The sequence below is a fragment of the Salmo salar genome, chromosome 03, assembly GCF_965601325.2.
Source record: "Salmo salar chromosome 03, fSalSal1, whole genome shotgun sequence".
Taxonomy (NCBI): domain Eukaryota; kingdom Metazoa; phylum Chordata; class Actinopteri; order Salmoniformes; family Salmonidae; genus Salmo; species Salmo salar.
The window spans coordinates 29760349-29777244 of NC_138293.1; positions in this window are offsets into that span (position 1 = coordinate 29760349).

A 16896-nucleotide genomic window follows, 5' to 3' on the forward strand; every position below is an offset into this window, starting at 1 on the left:
CAATCAATAGCCTGATCAACTCTATGCAAAGGAGTTGTGTCACGCTGCATGAGGCAAATGGTGGTCACACCAGATACTGCCTGGTTTTCTGATCCATACCCCTACCTTTTTTTCCCAAGGTATCTGTGACCAACAAATACATATACGTATTCCCAGTCGTTCGAAATCCATTGATTAGTGCCTAATGAATTTATAAAAATGGACAGATTTTACTTATGGTGTTTTTATATTCTTGTTCAGTGTATGTACATGGGTGTGGCAAGTACTCCTACTCATTATTTCTCTCAGATGCACCTCATGTACTGTGGTGTCTGACAGCCTGACTGGCAATAATCGGATCCAACAGAATTTGTGATTTGTAAGAGACATTTCATATGGGTGCAATTAAGTGTGGTTTCTGTTTAATAGTTTTATGAACAAGTGGAGTAATTGCAGATAGTTTCAGGTATGTCCCCCCCCCCCCTCCTCTTTACACCCCGTTCTCTTGTCTCCCTTCTATTTATATTAGCTCATGTTGAGGAAGGGCTGAGAGTGCCGTGTGACCGCTGACAATTTCCGGCTAGTGTGTCTGAGCATTTCCTCTCATCTCTTCCCTCTGTGTCCATGGTAACCAGCCGAATTCAGAATTCACACCATTCAGGCATGTTCAGGCATGTTTTTATACTGTACGCTGCTGCTGTGTTAAACTGGAAGAGCTAGTTCAGTTGCACAGCTGCTTATTCATCCCCTGGAGGTTAATTATTTTATTACAACTTGTCTGACACTCCTAACCATCCTTGTCTTTAGCACTTATTGTTTATCTATAGCGGGGCACTTTTGTTTCAGTCCAGCTTTATGCTTCAAACTAATCATGGTCTGGATTGAAGACCATTAATATTCAGTTGATTAGTCAAATCAGTTGTGTTAAACAATCTATATCTAAGCAGCCCATACATTTATGCAAAACTGAGAAAATAGTACGGTGTCAAGGGTGTAAACAGGAAATGTGGTTGGTTGAGAGGGTAGGAGAACTAGCCCAAGGTGGCTGAATGCTTAGAGGTAACTACAGTTCACAATTTTCAGTGAGGTCAGCTGAGAACATATCAGAACACATGTTTTACCCACCGGGGCATAGACTGAAGGGGTTTGACTGGGCAAAGCTGTGGAACTGTGTCTCTGTCAGTCTATTCATAGGTAGTTTCATATTGATGTTATAAATGTATCAATGATCATTCTTCTCTGACTCAAATGGGCCCCTCGCTGATGTCTTACAGCTGTTGCTCTGCCTCCGTCCATGTTCACATGGCCATTATGGTTAGGTGATCCCTACTTCGTGATGGGTTAATGTCCTCCTCAGAAGTCTGCCCAAATTACAGTTACAACGTCTTCTGCTGGTTGTAAGTAGTCCTGTCCACGGACATTCTAGCACCTGCAATTCAATACTGAAATTGAATAGGAGTAGCATGCCCCATTGTTTTCTTATGCCAGTCTCCATGTATCCTAAGGGCCAACAAGAATCCAAGTGCCAGGCCAGTGGACAGAACACTAGGGAGGTCACAGTACACAGACCGTAATGTTTTCCACTATAATCACTGTTATACACTTCATGCTGTGACAACCGCAGTTTGGTGTATTTTAAATGTTTTATATAACACATTCTAGGGTGTCCAATCAAAAACGCATCTTTTGAACAATGGGTAAAATAATGTTGATTGTGTAGATACTCCTCTACAAAAACAAATGGTCCAAACCTCAGTTAAAAAAAGTCAGTTAAGAACAAATTCTTATTTACAATGACGGCCTAACCCGGCCAAACCCGGACGACGCTGGGCCAATTGTGTGCCGCCCAATGGGACTCCCAATCACAGCCGGATGTGATTCAGCCTGGATTCGAACCAGGGACTGTAGTGACACCTCTCGCATTGAGATGCAGTGCCTTAGACCTCTGCGCCACTCGGGAGCCCATGTCTCTATCATAATCCGTTCAATAGTTATTCAAGTTTTTACCCTTGTAATTGGGGTGATGTCATACAGGATACTAACTTTTAATCAAAATTTAATTGGAGTTGATCGTCATTTATTACTAATGCCTGATGTGTTTATAAATTCCTGACTGTCACGTTAACTGATTTAGAAGGTGGCTGCATGTCCTGGAATAATGTTATGTCCTCTTGAGCGCTGTACTCTGTATTGTCCAAGTGTTATTTTTCATATAGCTGATGTTCCAGTCTCCGAACCCTCCAACTCTGACGTTACAGATCAGTAATACACAGGTTGCACAGATTGTCGGTTTTCACAAGCAGATACATATTTTATCAACATATCAAAGGAAAACGTCATTCTGTGACATTTTCGCAAAATAAAAAAACACATTTTGTGAATTTATGTCAACACATTGCAGTGAATAGGAAAAGGGCATCAACCAATTGACATTTGTCAATACAATGCATTAACTATCCTTCACTCCCTTGACCCGCTCTCTTCTATCACTCACTTTCTCCCTTTTTGTCTTTCTTCAATCACATTATAAAGCCCTTTTTACATCAGCAGAGATCAGTGCTATACAGAAACCCCGCCTAAAACCCCAAACAGGAAGCAATGCAGATGTAGAAGCACAGTGGCTAGGAAAAACTCCCTAGAAAGGCAGCAATCTAGGAAGAAACCTAGAGAGGAACCAGGCTCTGAGGGATGGCCAGTCCGCTTCTGGCTGTGCCTGGTGGAGATTATAACAGTACATGGCCAAGATGTTGAAACGTTCATTGCTTCTTTAATCAGAACAACAGTTTTCAGCTGTGCTAACATAATTGCAAAAGGGTTTTCTAATGATCAATTAGCCTTTTAAAAGGATAAACTTGGATTAGCTAACACAACGTGCCATTGGAACACAGGACTGATGGTTGCTGGTAATGGGCCTCTACGCCTATGTAGATAGTCCATAAAAAAAATCTACCGTTTCCAGCTACAATAGTCATTTACAACATTAACAATGTCTACACTGTATTTCTGATCAATTTGATGTTATTTTAATGGACAGAAAATGTGATTTTCTTTCAAAAACAAGGACATTTAAGTGACCCCAAACTTTTGAACGGTAGTGTAGGTTTTAAGATGTTTTCGGAAGATTGGCAGAAATAATTTGCTGTCCTAGCTTCAGGGAGAAGCTGGTTCCACCATTGGTGTCAGAACAGAGATGAGCTTGCACTGCGCTGAGCGGGAGCTGCCCTCCAGTAGGGGTGGGAGGGCCAAGAGACCAGCGGTGGCAGAACGAAATGCTTGGGTTGGGGTGTAGGGTTTGAGCATAGCCTGAAGGTAGGGAGGGGCAGTTCCTCTTGCTGCTCTGTAGGCAAGTACCATGGTCTTGTAGTGGATGCGAGCTTTGACTGGATGCCAGTGGAGTGTGCGGAGGAGCGGGGTGACAATAGTCCAGACTGGAGATGACAAGTACCTGAATTAGGACCTAAGGCGCCGGGGCATCAGAAGGGGGAAGGAGAAAAGTAGTTGAGTGTCATCCGCATAGCAATGATCGGAGAGACCATGTGAGGATATGACGGAGCCGAGTGACTTGGTGTATAGAGAAGAGGGCCTAAACTAAGCCCTAGGGGTCTTCCAATAGTGTACGCTGTCTAAATTATTTCTTCTCATTTTGCTCTTCCTGTTCCTGTCTGGAAGTCAATGTAGCGGCAGTATTAATTTTCTCCTGCACAGGTTGTTTAATTAACTGAATAGCTGGAGGTGGAAAACTATTTATTTACTTTGGCTAATAAAGTGTGATGCATGTTTATATTCATAATAGCCATCACACCTTTGTGATAGTCTGCCACAAAGGTTGGTTTTGCTCTTGACATAGGTTGCCAAAGCTGACAGAGGTTGGGGTGAGTCAGTTAGTTATAATTATTCAGTCTGTTTTTCAGCAAGTTAACCACACAGGTGTAAAAGAGAGGAGAGGGAGACAACAGCTAATGTTCAGATACCACCCTAACCCTACTAATTCCCCCTCCTTTACGTGTGAGGAAACCGTTGAATATGTTTGAGCGAACCGGCTGGTTCCAAGTGAAAAGCATCTACTAATTGTTTTTCGATAAAAATAACAGCATTCTCTGTGCACTGACATTTATAAATTGTTGAGCTATTGATGAGAACTAGGTAAATGAGTAATCTGTTTAGATTGTAAATATACAGTCGTGGCCAAAAGTTTTGAGAACGACAAATATTCATTTCCACAACGTTTGCTGCTTCAGTGTCTTCAGATATTTTTATCAGATGTTACTATGGAATACTGAACAGGGGCGAAAATCTGATATCAACTTTGGAGGGGACAATTACATTACATTTTCTCAAGAGCAATTCCTGAGGGGGACACCAAAAGTAGTGCTGTAACACATAGCCTACGTTTAATATGGTAAATGTATATTGAGGAACCAAAGAAATAAGGTGTTTGCCGTACTCCTAACTACCGGTACCGGTACCCAAAACTACACAACTAATCACAACAGCAATACCATTGCCTTTAACAAATCTTAGTTAATCTCACCAGTTTAAGTTGAGAGTGGGGGTATCCATGGCATTTTCCAATTATGTTCCTATTTTACAAGTTAAAAAAATTGAGAACCTTTCATAATGTTGCCAAACAAAGACTCAACAAACTTACCTGAGACTCCCTGTCTCTGCCAGTCTGTCCCTGCATATCTGTCCCAAACTCTGCTGTCTGTGTGCCATCTGTGGCCTGCTCTGCCTAATGACATCATTGTGAAACATTTCCATTAGAATTACATTTCTTTCTTATGAACATTTTATCAACTAGTCTTTGAGATATTAGGCTACTAGGGTTCTTACTTTGCGTTTTGGTGTACTGAAAAATACTCTGATGTCCGTCTTTTTTCTGCCATTTTTCTACCTGGTTGGCTACACACACACAGTATGTAGGTTATTTACAGTAGGAGATGGGCTTCTATCATCTTATCTTCAATCATTCTATTTGGGCTTCGATCTAAAAGGTAGCTAGCAAATGTGAAACGGATTGCAGTGACAAGAGTTGACAGCTGTATGAGTTCACCATTTACACAACATATGCTGCAACCTTTTGTAATTTTAATCGTTTGTTTCATATTGGCTGGCTTCTAACAATAGCTGAATTTGCAAAGCTAGCGAGCACCAATTCAGTGGTGTTTGCTATAATCTTTGCTACCCGGGTTAAATAAAGGTGAAATAAATATATAAATAAAAGTTCCCTTGCGACAATTTAGCTTTTGCAACGAGACCATTAAATATATTTAAAACAATGGTAGAAGAGAGTGTAGTTCTGTTCAGTTTATCGCTAACCTTATCACAGGGACTTTGAAGCACTAACTTACATGCATGCTGATCTTGGAATAAATTGACGATAGCAAAGATTCCATCTTTGACGACGCCACATAAATGGAATAGGTACTAGCTAGCTTAATAGTTAATATTTGCGCGCTAGCTCTGCATATTCAGCTAGTGTGTGTGCGCGATTGACTGGATTAACCTCACGTCAGTTACGTGCATTGAGTGCCTTTCAGACAGTAGATACAACCTCTACGTTACCTCGCAAGCTAAGGAACTGGCAGTGGATCAAACCATTGTGAGGCAAAGGGTGGGGGGGTCGCAATCTTTTGAAACTTAAAAATGAGCTATTAAGTGTCTATAATCAGCACAATTGCTTTCATTGCGTATTATTAATATTATTTAAATTACATAGTTATGTTTCAGTGATATATTGGGGGGGACAAATCATATTTTTCCCAAGATGGGGGGGTCGTGTCCCCCCCGTCCCCCCCGGGATTTCCGCCCCTGATACTGAAGTATAATTACAAGCATTTCAGAAGTGTCAAATGCTTTTATTGACAATTACATGAAGTTGATGCAAAGATTCAATGTTTGCAGTGTTGACCTTTTTTTAAGACCTCTGCAATCCACCCTGGCATGCTGTCAATTAACTTCTGGGCCACATCCTGACTGATGGCAGCCCATTCTTGCATAATCAATGCTTGGAGATTGTCAAAATGTGTGAGTTTCTGTTTTTCCACCCACCTCTTGAGGATTGACCACAAATTCTCAATGGGATTAAGGTCTGGGGGTTTCCTGGCCATGGACCCAAAATATCGATGTTTTGTTCCCTGAGCCACATGGCAAGGTGCTCCATCATGCTGGAAAAGGCATTGTTCGTCACCAAACTGTTCCTGGATGTTGGGAGAAGTTGCTCTCGGAGGATGTGTTGGTACCCTTCTTTATTCATGGCTGTGTTCTTAGGCAAAATTGTGAGTGAGCCCACTCCCTTGGCTGAGAAGCAACCCCACACATGAATGGTCTCAGGATGCTTTACTGTTGGCATGACACAGGACTGATGGTAGCGCTCACCTTGTCTTCTCCGGACAAGCTTTTTTCCAAGGCCATCAGACTGTTAAAATACCATCACTATCAGAGAGGCTGCTGCCCTATACATTTACATTTACGTCATTTAGCAGACGCTCTTATCCAGAGCGACTTACAAATTGGTGCATTCACCTTATGATATTGAGTGGAACAACCACTTTACAATAGTACATTTTTTTGGGGGGGGGGGGGGGGGTTAGAAGGATTACTTTATCCTATCCCAGGTATTCCTTAAAGAGGTGGGGTTTCAGGTGTCTCCGGAAGGTGGTGATTGACTCCGCTGTCCTGGCGTCGTGAGGGAGCTTGTTCCACCATTGGGGTGCCAGAGCAGCGAACAGTTTTGACTGGGCTGAGCGGGAACTGTCCTTCCGCAGAGGTAGGGAGGCGAGCAGGCCAGAGGTGGATGAACGCAGTGCTCTTCTTTGTGTGTAGGGACTGATCAGAGCCTGAAGGTACGGAGGTGCCGTTCCCCTCACAGCTCCGTAGGCAAGCACCATGGTCTTGTAGCAGATGCGAGCTTCAACTGGAAGCCAGTGGAGTGTGCGGAGGAGCGGGTTGACGTGAGAGAACTTGGGAAGGTTGAACACCAGACGGGCTGCGGCGTTCTGGATGAGTTGTAGGGGTTTAATGGTACAGACAGGGAGCCCCGCCAGCAGCGAGTTGCAGTAATCCAGACGGGAGATGAAAAGTGCCTGGATTAGGACCTGCACCGCTTCCTGTGTAAGGCAGGGTCGTACTCTGCGAATGTTGTAGAGCATGAACCTACAGGATCGGGTCACCGCCTTGATGTTAGTGGAGAACGACAGGGTGTTGTCCAGGGTCACGCCAAGGCTCTTAGCACTCTGGGAGGAGGACACAATGGAGTTGTCAACCGTGATGGCGAGATCATGGAACGGGCAGTCCTTCCCCGGGAGGAAGAGCAGCTCCGTCTTGCCGAGGTTCAGCTTGAGGTGGTGATCCGTCATCCACACTGATATGTTTGCCAGACATGCAGAGATGCGATTCGCCACCTGGTTATCACAAGAGAGAAAGGAGAAGATTAATTGTGTGTCGTCTGCGTAGCAATGATAGGAGAGACCATGTGAGGATATGACAGAGCCAAGTGACTTGGTGTAAAGCGAGAATAGGAGAGGGCCTAGAACTGAGCCCTGGGGGACACCAGTGGTGAGAGCACGTGGTGCGGAGACGGATTCTCGCCACGCCACCTGGTAGGAGCGACCTGTCAGGTAGGACGCAATCCAAGAGTGAGCCACGCCGGAGATGCCCAACTCGGAGAGGGTGGAGAGGAGGATCTGGTGGTTCACAGTATCAAAGGCAGCAGATAGGTCTAGACGGATGAGAGGAGAGAGAGTTAGCTTTAGCAGTGCGGAGAGCCTCCGTGACACAGAGAAGAGCAGTCTCAGTTGAATGACCAGTCTTGAAACCTGACTGATTTGGATCAAGAAGGTCATTCTGAGAGGGACAGCAAGAGAGCTGGCCAAAGACGGCACGCTCAAGAGTTTTGGAGAGAAAAGAAAGAAGGGATACTGGTCTGTAGTTGTTGACATCAGAGGGATCGAGTGTAGGTTTTTTGAGAAGGGGTGCAACTCTCGCTCTCTTGAAGACGGAAGGGACGTAGCCATCGGTCAAGGATGAGTTGATGAGCGAGGTGAGGTAGGGGAGAAGGTCTCATAGACTTGATCACCGGCCAATTTAAAAATGGAACACTAGTCACTTTAAATGTTCACATATTTTGCATTACTCATCTCATATGTTTACTGTATTTTAGTCTATGCCGCTCTGATATTGCTCATACAAACATCCTACCATACCTCTGTCTGTACATTATGCCTTGAATCTATTCTATCGTGCCCAGAAACCTGCTCCTTTTACTCTGTTCCGAATGCACTAAGCGACCAGTTCTGATAGCCTTTAGCCGTACCCTTATCCTACTCCTCTGGTGATGTAGAGGTTAATCCAGGCCCTGCAGTGCCTAGCTCCACTCCTACTCCCCAGGTGCTCTCATTTGTTGACTTCTGTAACTGTAAAAGCCTTGGTTTCATGCATGTTAACATTAGAAGCCTCCTCCCTAAGTTTGTTTTATTCACTGCTTTAGCACACTCTGCCAACCTGGATGTCCTAGCCGTGTCTGAATCCTGGCTTAGGAAGACCACCAAAACCCCTGAAATTTCCATCCCTAACTACAACATTTTCCGACAAGATAGAACTGCCAAAGGGGGCGGTGTTGCAATCTACTGCAGAGATAGCCTGCAGAGTTCTCTCTTACTATCCAGGTCTGTACCAAAACAATTCAAGCTTCTACGTTTAAAAATCCACCTTTCCAGAAACAAGTCTCTCACCGTTGCCGCTTGCTATAGACCACCCTCTGCCCCCAGCTGTGCCCTGGACACCATATGTGAATTGATTGCCCCCCATCTATCTTCAGAGCTCGTGCTGCTAGGTGACCTAAACTGGGACTTGCTTAACCTCTTACATCTAGACGTTCCGCTAGCGGAACACCTGCTCCAATATCCAATGATAGGCGTGGCGCGAATTACAAATTCCTCAAAAATACAAAAACTTCCATTTTTCAAACATATGACTATTTTACAGCATTTTAAAGACAAGACTCTCCTTTATCTAACCACACTGTCCGATTTCAAAAAGTCTTTACAACGAAAGCAAAACATTAGATTATGTCAGCAGAGTACCCAGCCAGAAATAATCAGACACCCATTTTTCAAGCTAGCATATAATGTCACAAAAAACAAAACCACAGCTAAATGCAGCACTAACCTTTGATGATCTTCATCAGATGACACGCCTAGGACATTATGTTATACAATACATGCATGTTTTGTTCAATCAAGTTCATATTTATATCAAAAAACAGCTTTTTACATTAGCATGTGATGTTCAGAACTAGCATTCCCACCGAACACTTCCGGTGAATTTACTAAATTACTCACGATAAACGTTCACAAAAAACATAACAATTATTTTAAGAATTATAGATACAGAACTCCTTTGTGCAATCGAGGTGTCCGATTTTAAAATAGCTTTTCGGTGAAAGCACATTTTGCAATATTCTCAGTAGATAGCCCAGCCATCATGGCTAGCTATTTTGACACCCACCAAGTTTAGCCCTGACCAAACTCTGATTTACTATTAGAAAAGTTTGATTACCTTTGGTGTTCTTCGTCAGAATGCACTCCCAGGACGTCTACTTCAATAACAAATGTTGGTTTGGTTCAAAATAATCCATAGTTATATCCAAACAGCGGCGTTTTGTTCGTGCGTTCAAGACACTATCCAAGGGTGACGAAAGGTCACGCGCACGATGCATTTCGTGACAAAAAAATTCTAAATATTCCATTACCGTACGTCGAAGCATGTCAACCGCTGTTTAAAATCAATTTTTATGCCATTTTTCTCGTAAAAAAGCGATAATATTCCGACCGGGAGTGGTGGTTTTCGTTCACAGACGAAATAATAAAAACATGGAGTCGACTCGTGCACGAGCCTGAGTCTCATAGTACTGTGACCGGCCACTATCCAAACGCGCTACTGTTTTTCAGCCAGAGCCTGCAAAGCCACGATTCAGCTTTTTGCTGCCTTCTGAGAGACCATGGGAGCCGTAGGAAGTGTCACGTAACAGCAGAGATCCCCTGTATTGTATAGAGATAATCAAGAAGGCCAAGAAATGGTCAGACAGGGTACTTCCTGTACAGAATCTTCTCAGGTTTTGGCCTGCCAAATGAGTTCTGTTATACTCACAGACACCATTCAAACAGTTTTAGAAACTTTGGAGTGTTTTCTATCCAAAGCTAATAATTATATGCATATTCTAGTTTCTGGGCAGGAGTAATAATCAGATTAAATCGGGTACGTTTTTTATCCGGCCGTGAAAATACTGCCCCCTAGCCATAACAGGTTAACACCACGGCCATCGTACAATCTAAACTTGATGCCCTCAATCTCACACAAATCATCAATGAACCCACTAGGTACAACCCCAAATCCATAAACACGGGAACCCTCATAGATATCATCCTAACCAACTTGCCCTCCAAATACACCTCTGCTGTTTTCAACCAAGATCTCAGCGACCACTGCCTCAATGCCTGCATCCGTAATGGGTCTGTGGTCAAACGACCACCCCCATCACTGTGAAACGCTCCCTAAAACACTTCAGTGAGCAGGCCTTTCTAAATCGACCTGGCCCGGGTATCCTGGAAGGATATTGACCTCATCCCGTCAGTAGAGGATGCCTGGTTATTCTTTAAAAGTGCCTTCCTCACCATCTTAAATAAGCATGCCCCATTCAAAAAAAAATGTAGAACCAGGAACAGAATTAGCCCTTGGTTCTCTCCAGACCTGACTGCCCTTGACCAGCACAAAAACATCCTGTGGCGTTCTGCATTAGCATCGAATAGCCCCCATGAGTTAGGAACAAATATAGACAGAAAGTTATGAAAGCTAAGGCTAACTTTTTCAAACAGAAATTTGCATCCTGTAGCACAAACTCAAAAAAGTTCCTGGACACTAAAGTCCATGGAGAATAAAAGCACCGCCTCCCAGCTGCCCAATGTACTGAGGCTAGGAAACACTGTCACCACCGATTAAATCCACTATAATTGAATATTTCAATAAGCATTTTTCTACTGATGGCCATGCTTTCCACCTGGCTACCCCTACCCCAATCAACAGCCCTCCACCCCCCACAGCAACTCACCCATCCCCCATTAATCCTTCACCCAAATCCAGATAGCTGATGTTCTGAAAGAGCTGCAAAATCTGGACCTCTACAAATCAGCCGGGCTAGACAATCTGGACCCTCTCTAAAATTATCTGCCGAAATTGTTGCAACCCCTATTACTAGCCTGTCAACCTCTCTTTTGTATCGTCTGAGATTCCCATAGATTGGAAAGCTGCTGTGGTCATCCCCCTCTTCAAAGGGGGAGACACTCTAGACCCAAACTGCTACAGACCTATATCTATCCATACCCTGCCTTTCTAAGGTCTTTGAAAGCCAAGTTAACAAACAGATCACCGACCATTTCGAATCCCACCGTACCTTCTCCGCTATGCAATCTGGTTTCAGAGCTGGTCATGGGTGCACCTCAGCCACGCTCAAGGTCCTAAACGATATCATAACCGCCATCGATAAGAGACATTACTGTGCAGCCGTATTCATCGACCCGACCAAGGCTTTCCACTCTGTCAATCACCACATTCTTATCGGCAGACTTAACAGCCTTGGTTTCTCAAATGATTGCCTCGCCTGGTTCACCAACTACTTCTCTGATAGAGTTCAGTGTGTCAAATTGGAGGGCCTGTTGTCCAGACCTCTGGCAGTCTCTATGGGGGTGCCACAGGGTTCAATTCTCGGGCCGACTCTCTTCTCTGTATACATCAATGATGTCGCTCTTGCTGCTGGTGATTCTCTGATCCACCTCTACGCAGACGACACCATTCTTCTGTATACCTCTGGCCCTTCTTTGGACACAGTGTTAACTAACCTCCTGACCAGCTTCAATGCCATACCACTCTCCTTCCGTGACCTCCAACTGCTCTTAAATGCAAGTAAAACTAAATGCATGGTCTTCAACCGATTGCTGCCCGCACCTGCCCGCGCGTCCAGCATCACTACTCTGGACGGTTCTGACTTAGAATATGTGGACAACTACAAATACCTAGGTGTCTGGTTAGACTGTAAACTCTCCTTCCAGACTCACATTAAGCATCTCCAATCCAAAGTTAAATCTAGAATTGGCTTCCTATTTCGCAACAAAGCATCCTTCACTCATGCTGCCAAACATACCATCCTACCGATCCTAGATTTCGGCGACGTCATTTACAAAATAGCCTCCAACACTCTACTCAATAAATTGGATGCAGTCTATCACAGTGCCATCCGTTTTGTCACCAAGGCCCCATATACTACCCACCACTGCGACCTGTATGCTCTCGTTGGCTGGCCCTCACTTCATACTCGTCGCCAATCCCACTGGCTCCAGGTCATCTACAAGTCTCTGCTAGGTAAAGCCCCGCCTTATCTCAGCTTACTGGTCACCATAGCAGCACCCACCCGTTGCACGCGTTCCAGCAGGTATATCTCACTGGTCACCCCCAAAGCCAATTCTTCCTTTGGCAGCCTCCTCTTCCAGTTCTCTGCTGCCAATGACTGGAACGAACTGCAAAAATCACTGACGCTGGAGACCCATATCTCCCTCACTAGCTTCAAGCACCAGCTGTCAGAGCAGCTTACAGATCACTGCACCTGTACATAGCCCATCTGTAAATAGCCCATCCAACTACCTCATCCCCATACTGTATTTAATTTCTTGCTCATTTGCACCCCAGTATCTCTACTTGCACATTTATCTTCTGCACATCTACTATTTACCAGTGTTTAATTGCTATATTGTAATTACTTCGCCACCATGGCCTATTTATTGCCTTACCTCCCTTATCCTACCTCATTTGCACATGCTGATTAGACTTTTTCTACTGTATTATTGACGGTATGTTTATTACATGTGTAACTCTGTTGTATGTGTCGAACTGCTTTGCTTTATCTTGGCCAGGTCACAGTTGCAAATGAGAACTTGTTCTCAACTAGCCTACCTGGTTAAATAAAGGCGAAAGAAAAAATGTTAAAGTTGAAAAAAAAACTCTGGGTCTTTTCCTGTGGCGGTCCTCATGAGAGCCAGTTTCATCATAGCGCTTGATGATTTTAGCGACTGCACTGAAATTTACAGATTGACTGACCTTCATGTCTTAAAGTAATGCTGGACTGTCATTTCTCTTTGCTTATTTGAGCTATTCTTGCCATAATATGGACTTGGTTTTTTACCAAATTGGGCTATCTTCTGTATATCACCCCTACCTTGTCACAACACAACTGATTGGCTCAAACGCATTATGAAGGAAAAAAATTAAACAAATTAACAAGGCACTCCTGTTACTTGAAATCCATACCAGGTGACTACCTCCTGAAGCTGGTTGAGAGAAAGCCAAGAGTGTGCAAAGCTGTCAAAGGCAAAGGGTGGCTACTTTGAAGAATCTCAAATATAAAATATATTTTGATTTCTTTAACATTTTCTTGGTTACTACATGATTCCATATGTGCTATTTCATAGTTTTGAGGTCTTCACTATTATTCTACAATGTAGAAAACAGTAAAAATTTAGAAAAACCCTGGCATGAGTAGGTGTCCAATCTTTTGACTGGTACTAAGTATTCAGACCCTTTGCTATGAGACTTAAAATTGAGCTCAGGTGCATCCTGTTTCCATTGATCATCCTTGATGTTTCTACAACTTGATTGGAGTTCTCCTATGGTAAATTCAATTGACTGGACATGATTTTGAAAGACACACATATCAGAGCAATAATCAAGCCATGAGGTCGAAGGAATTGTCCGTAGAGCTCCGAGACAGGATTGTGTCGAAGCACAGATTTGAGGAAGGATACCACAACAACAACAAAAATGCATCATTGAATGTCCCCAAGAACACAGTGGCCTCCATCATTCTTAAATGGATGAAGTTTGGAACCACCAAGACTCTTCCTAGAGTTGGCCGCCTGGCCAAACTGAGGAATAGGGGGAGAAGGGCCTTGGTCAGGGAGAAGACCAAGGACCCTATTATCACTCTGACAGAGCTCCATAGTTGTTCTTTGGAAATGGGAGAACCTTCCAGATAGACAACCAACTCTGCAGAACCCCACCAATCAGGCCTTTATGGTAGAGTGGCCAGACGGAAGCCACTCCTCAGTAGAAGGCACATGACAGCATGATTGGAGTTTGCCAAAAGGCACCTAAAGACTTTCAGACCATGAGTAACAAGATTCTCTAGTCTGATGAAACCAAGATTGCACGCTTTGGCCTGAATGCCATGCGTCACGTCTGGAGGAAACCTGGCACCATCCCTACAGTGAAGTATGGTGGTGGCAGCATCGTGCTATGGGGATTTTTTGTTGTTGTGGCAGGCACTGAAACCTGGCACTAGTCAGGATCGAGGGAAAGATAAACAGAGCAAAGCACAGAGAGATCCTTGATGAAAACGTGCTCCAGAACGCTCAAGACCTCAGACTGGGGTGAAGGTTCATCTTCCAATAGGACAATGACCCTAAGCACATAGCCAAAACAATGCAGGAGTGGGTTCGGGACAAGTCTCAGAATGTCCTTGAGTGGCCCAGCCAGAGCCCGGACTTGAATCCGATCGAACATCTCTGGAGACCTGAAAATAGCTATGCAGCAACGCTCCCCATCCAACCTGACAGAGCTTGAGATGATCTGCAGAGACAAATGGGAGAAACTCCCCAAATACAGGTGTGCCAAGTTTGTAGCGTCATACCCAAGAAAACTCGAGGCTGTAATCGCTGACAAAGGTGCTTCAATGTACTGAGTAAACGATCTGAATACTTATGTAAATTCAATATCATTTTTATTTGTAATAAATTAGCAGAAATGTATAAACTTGTTTTTGCTTCATCATTATGGGGTAGTGTGTGTAGATGGATAAAAGTTTCATCAATTTAAGAACAAGGCTGTAACATAACAAAATGTGGAAAAAGTCAAGGGGTCTGAATACTTTCAGCACCCCTACTTCCCGTGTCTATGTTCCTCCATCTTCTCTTACCCACAAATGTATTTTGCTATTACAGTAAAATAAAAATGTAACTTAATAAGGACTTTCCTATACGGATTAAATTGCTTACCCGCTCCACAGCAAGCGGCTCTATCTGCACTGATTGGTAAAGTAATTATATTTTGAGTTTAATGTAAAAATATATATGTATGATTTGAGGTTTAAAAAGGAACAATATAAAACAGTACTTTTTTGGGTTCACACCAGTTCAGAACTTTATTTTGCTGGTTGGAACATTGGCACGGAACAAAAAAAAACATGTTCAGAACAAAAGATTTAATTTCCAATTTGGGTTCCAACCACTGATTTAAAACAGAGTGTGATAGCTGTAGGCCTAATTGAGATTTTCATTCACTCAACTAGTTGGCTAGTACAATTTTGGTTTCATGTATTAGTATGAAAAGAAACAACTGCTATTACAACTTGCCATTTAGTGTTTCTCCAAAATACATGTTTTTGGCTTCAAAGACCATAAATAATTGCAGGCTATAACAAATGTGCAGTGACGGAATGATAGCTGAGATAATGCAAATCATGAATGAGTTAACCCTTATTTGGGGTAACTAACTCGAGGCTGTAATCGCTGCCAAAGGTGCTTCAAAGTACTGAGTAAAGGGTCTGAATACTTATGTAAAATGTCATATCTGGGGTGTTTTTTAGCAAAGAAAATGGAAGAAACTTTTTTTCTTTGCCATTATGGGGTATTGTGTGTAGATTGAGGGGAAAAAACTATTGAATCCATGTTAGAATGAGGTTGTAACGGAACAAAATGTGGAAAAAGTCAAGGGGTCTGAATACTTTCCGAATGCACTGTATGTTGCAATATCAATATTCTCTGAGCTGCCTTGTTGGTACAATGCTTCAATATTTGCAGAATGTTTCCCTTCCCTGGCAAATAATGCAGACAGGCAAATGCAAAAATTAGCTGGGCGCACATATAAGGAACATCTCTGAATGCGGCACAATCAGAAAATTTGACTACTCGAAATCCATAGTTTTAAAAAGGCATGTGTTGCTTTTCCTTTTGTATTTTGTGATTTTCGTCATTCTTCGGTTAAGTTTGTCTTCACGCGTCCTTGTCGATTATAAGCTTAACTCCTCTGTAGGCCTATGCCTTTTATTTCAGTGCATGCAAGCATGTGTATGATTTATCTGGAAAAGTTTATTTCTGCGGTGAGCTGTTTTTTATGAACTGGTTATTTTTCACATTGATGTCGGCATCAAGTCAGCCTTGTTGTGACTTGTTAGCGTGTATTATGCTTCTATTACTTGTTGCACTGTATGGGCCATTCCACAAGTAAATTAATCAATTTATGATGAGTTTGAGTATTGTACACGCTGTTCCAAAGACCATTAAACCTAATACTGAGCTGCTAATTCATGTCTGGGCTGATTATTTTTCTTATTGCTGTTCTCCAAATAGCATTTTTGAGTTTTTAAATTTTGTAGAAATGGGATTCAATCCCCACACACACTTTGACATACTGTAGGTTTAGCTGAACTGACGCCACTGTACATGGTAATTTGTTCCTGTAAATACACTGGAAATCAGTTTTGCAAAAAATTATTTGGTCCCAGTTGAAAACTTTTTGGGTGATTTTGTCTTCTGGCATGTTATTCCATCTGTACCATGTCACCTTTGTGCTTAACCACACAAAGGTTCCCACCCTACCTGGCCACTCTACAGATGGCCAGCAGAAATGTGGCTTTTTTGCTATGCTCCCTACCCCACAGACATCATTCAAACACATAACCCTTAGAAGGGGAGTGAGGTAATTTATCATATGCATATTATTTATACCTCACATGCGACCTGGGATAAGACTATGCAATTAATATGAACAAAGTATATTAAAATATTTATGACTCCGTAAAGATGATTGAGCAAT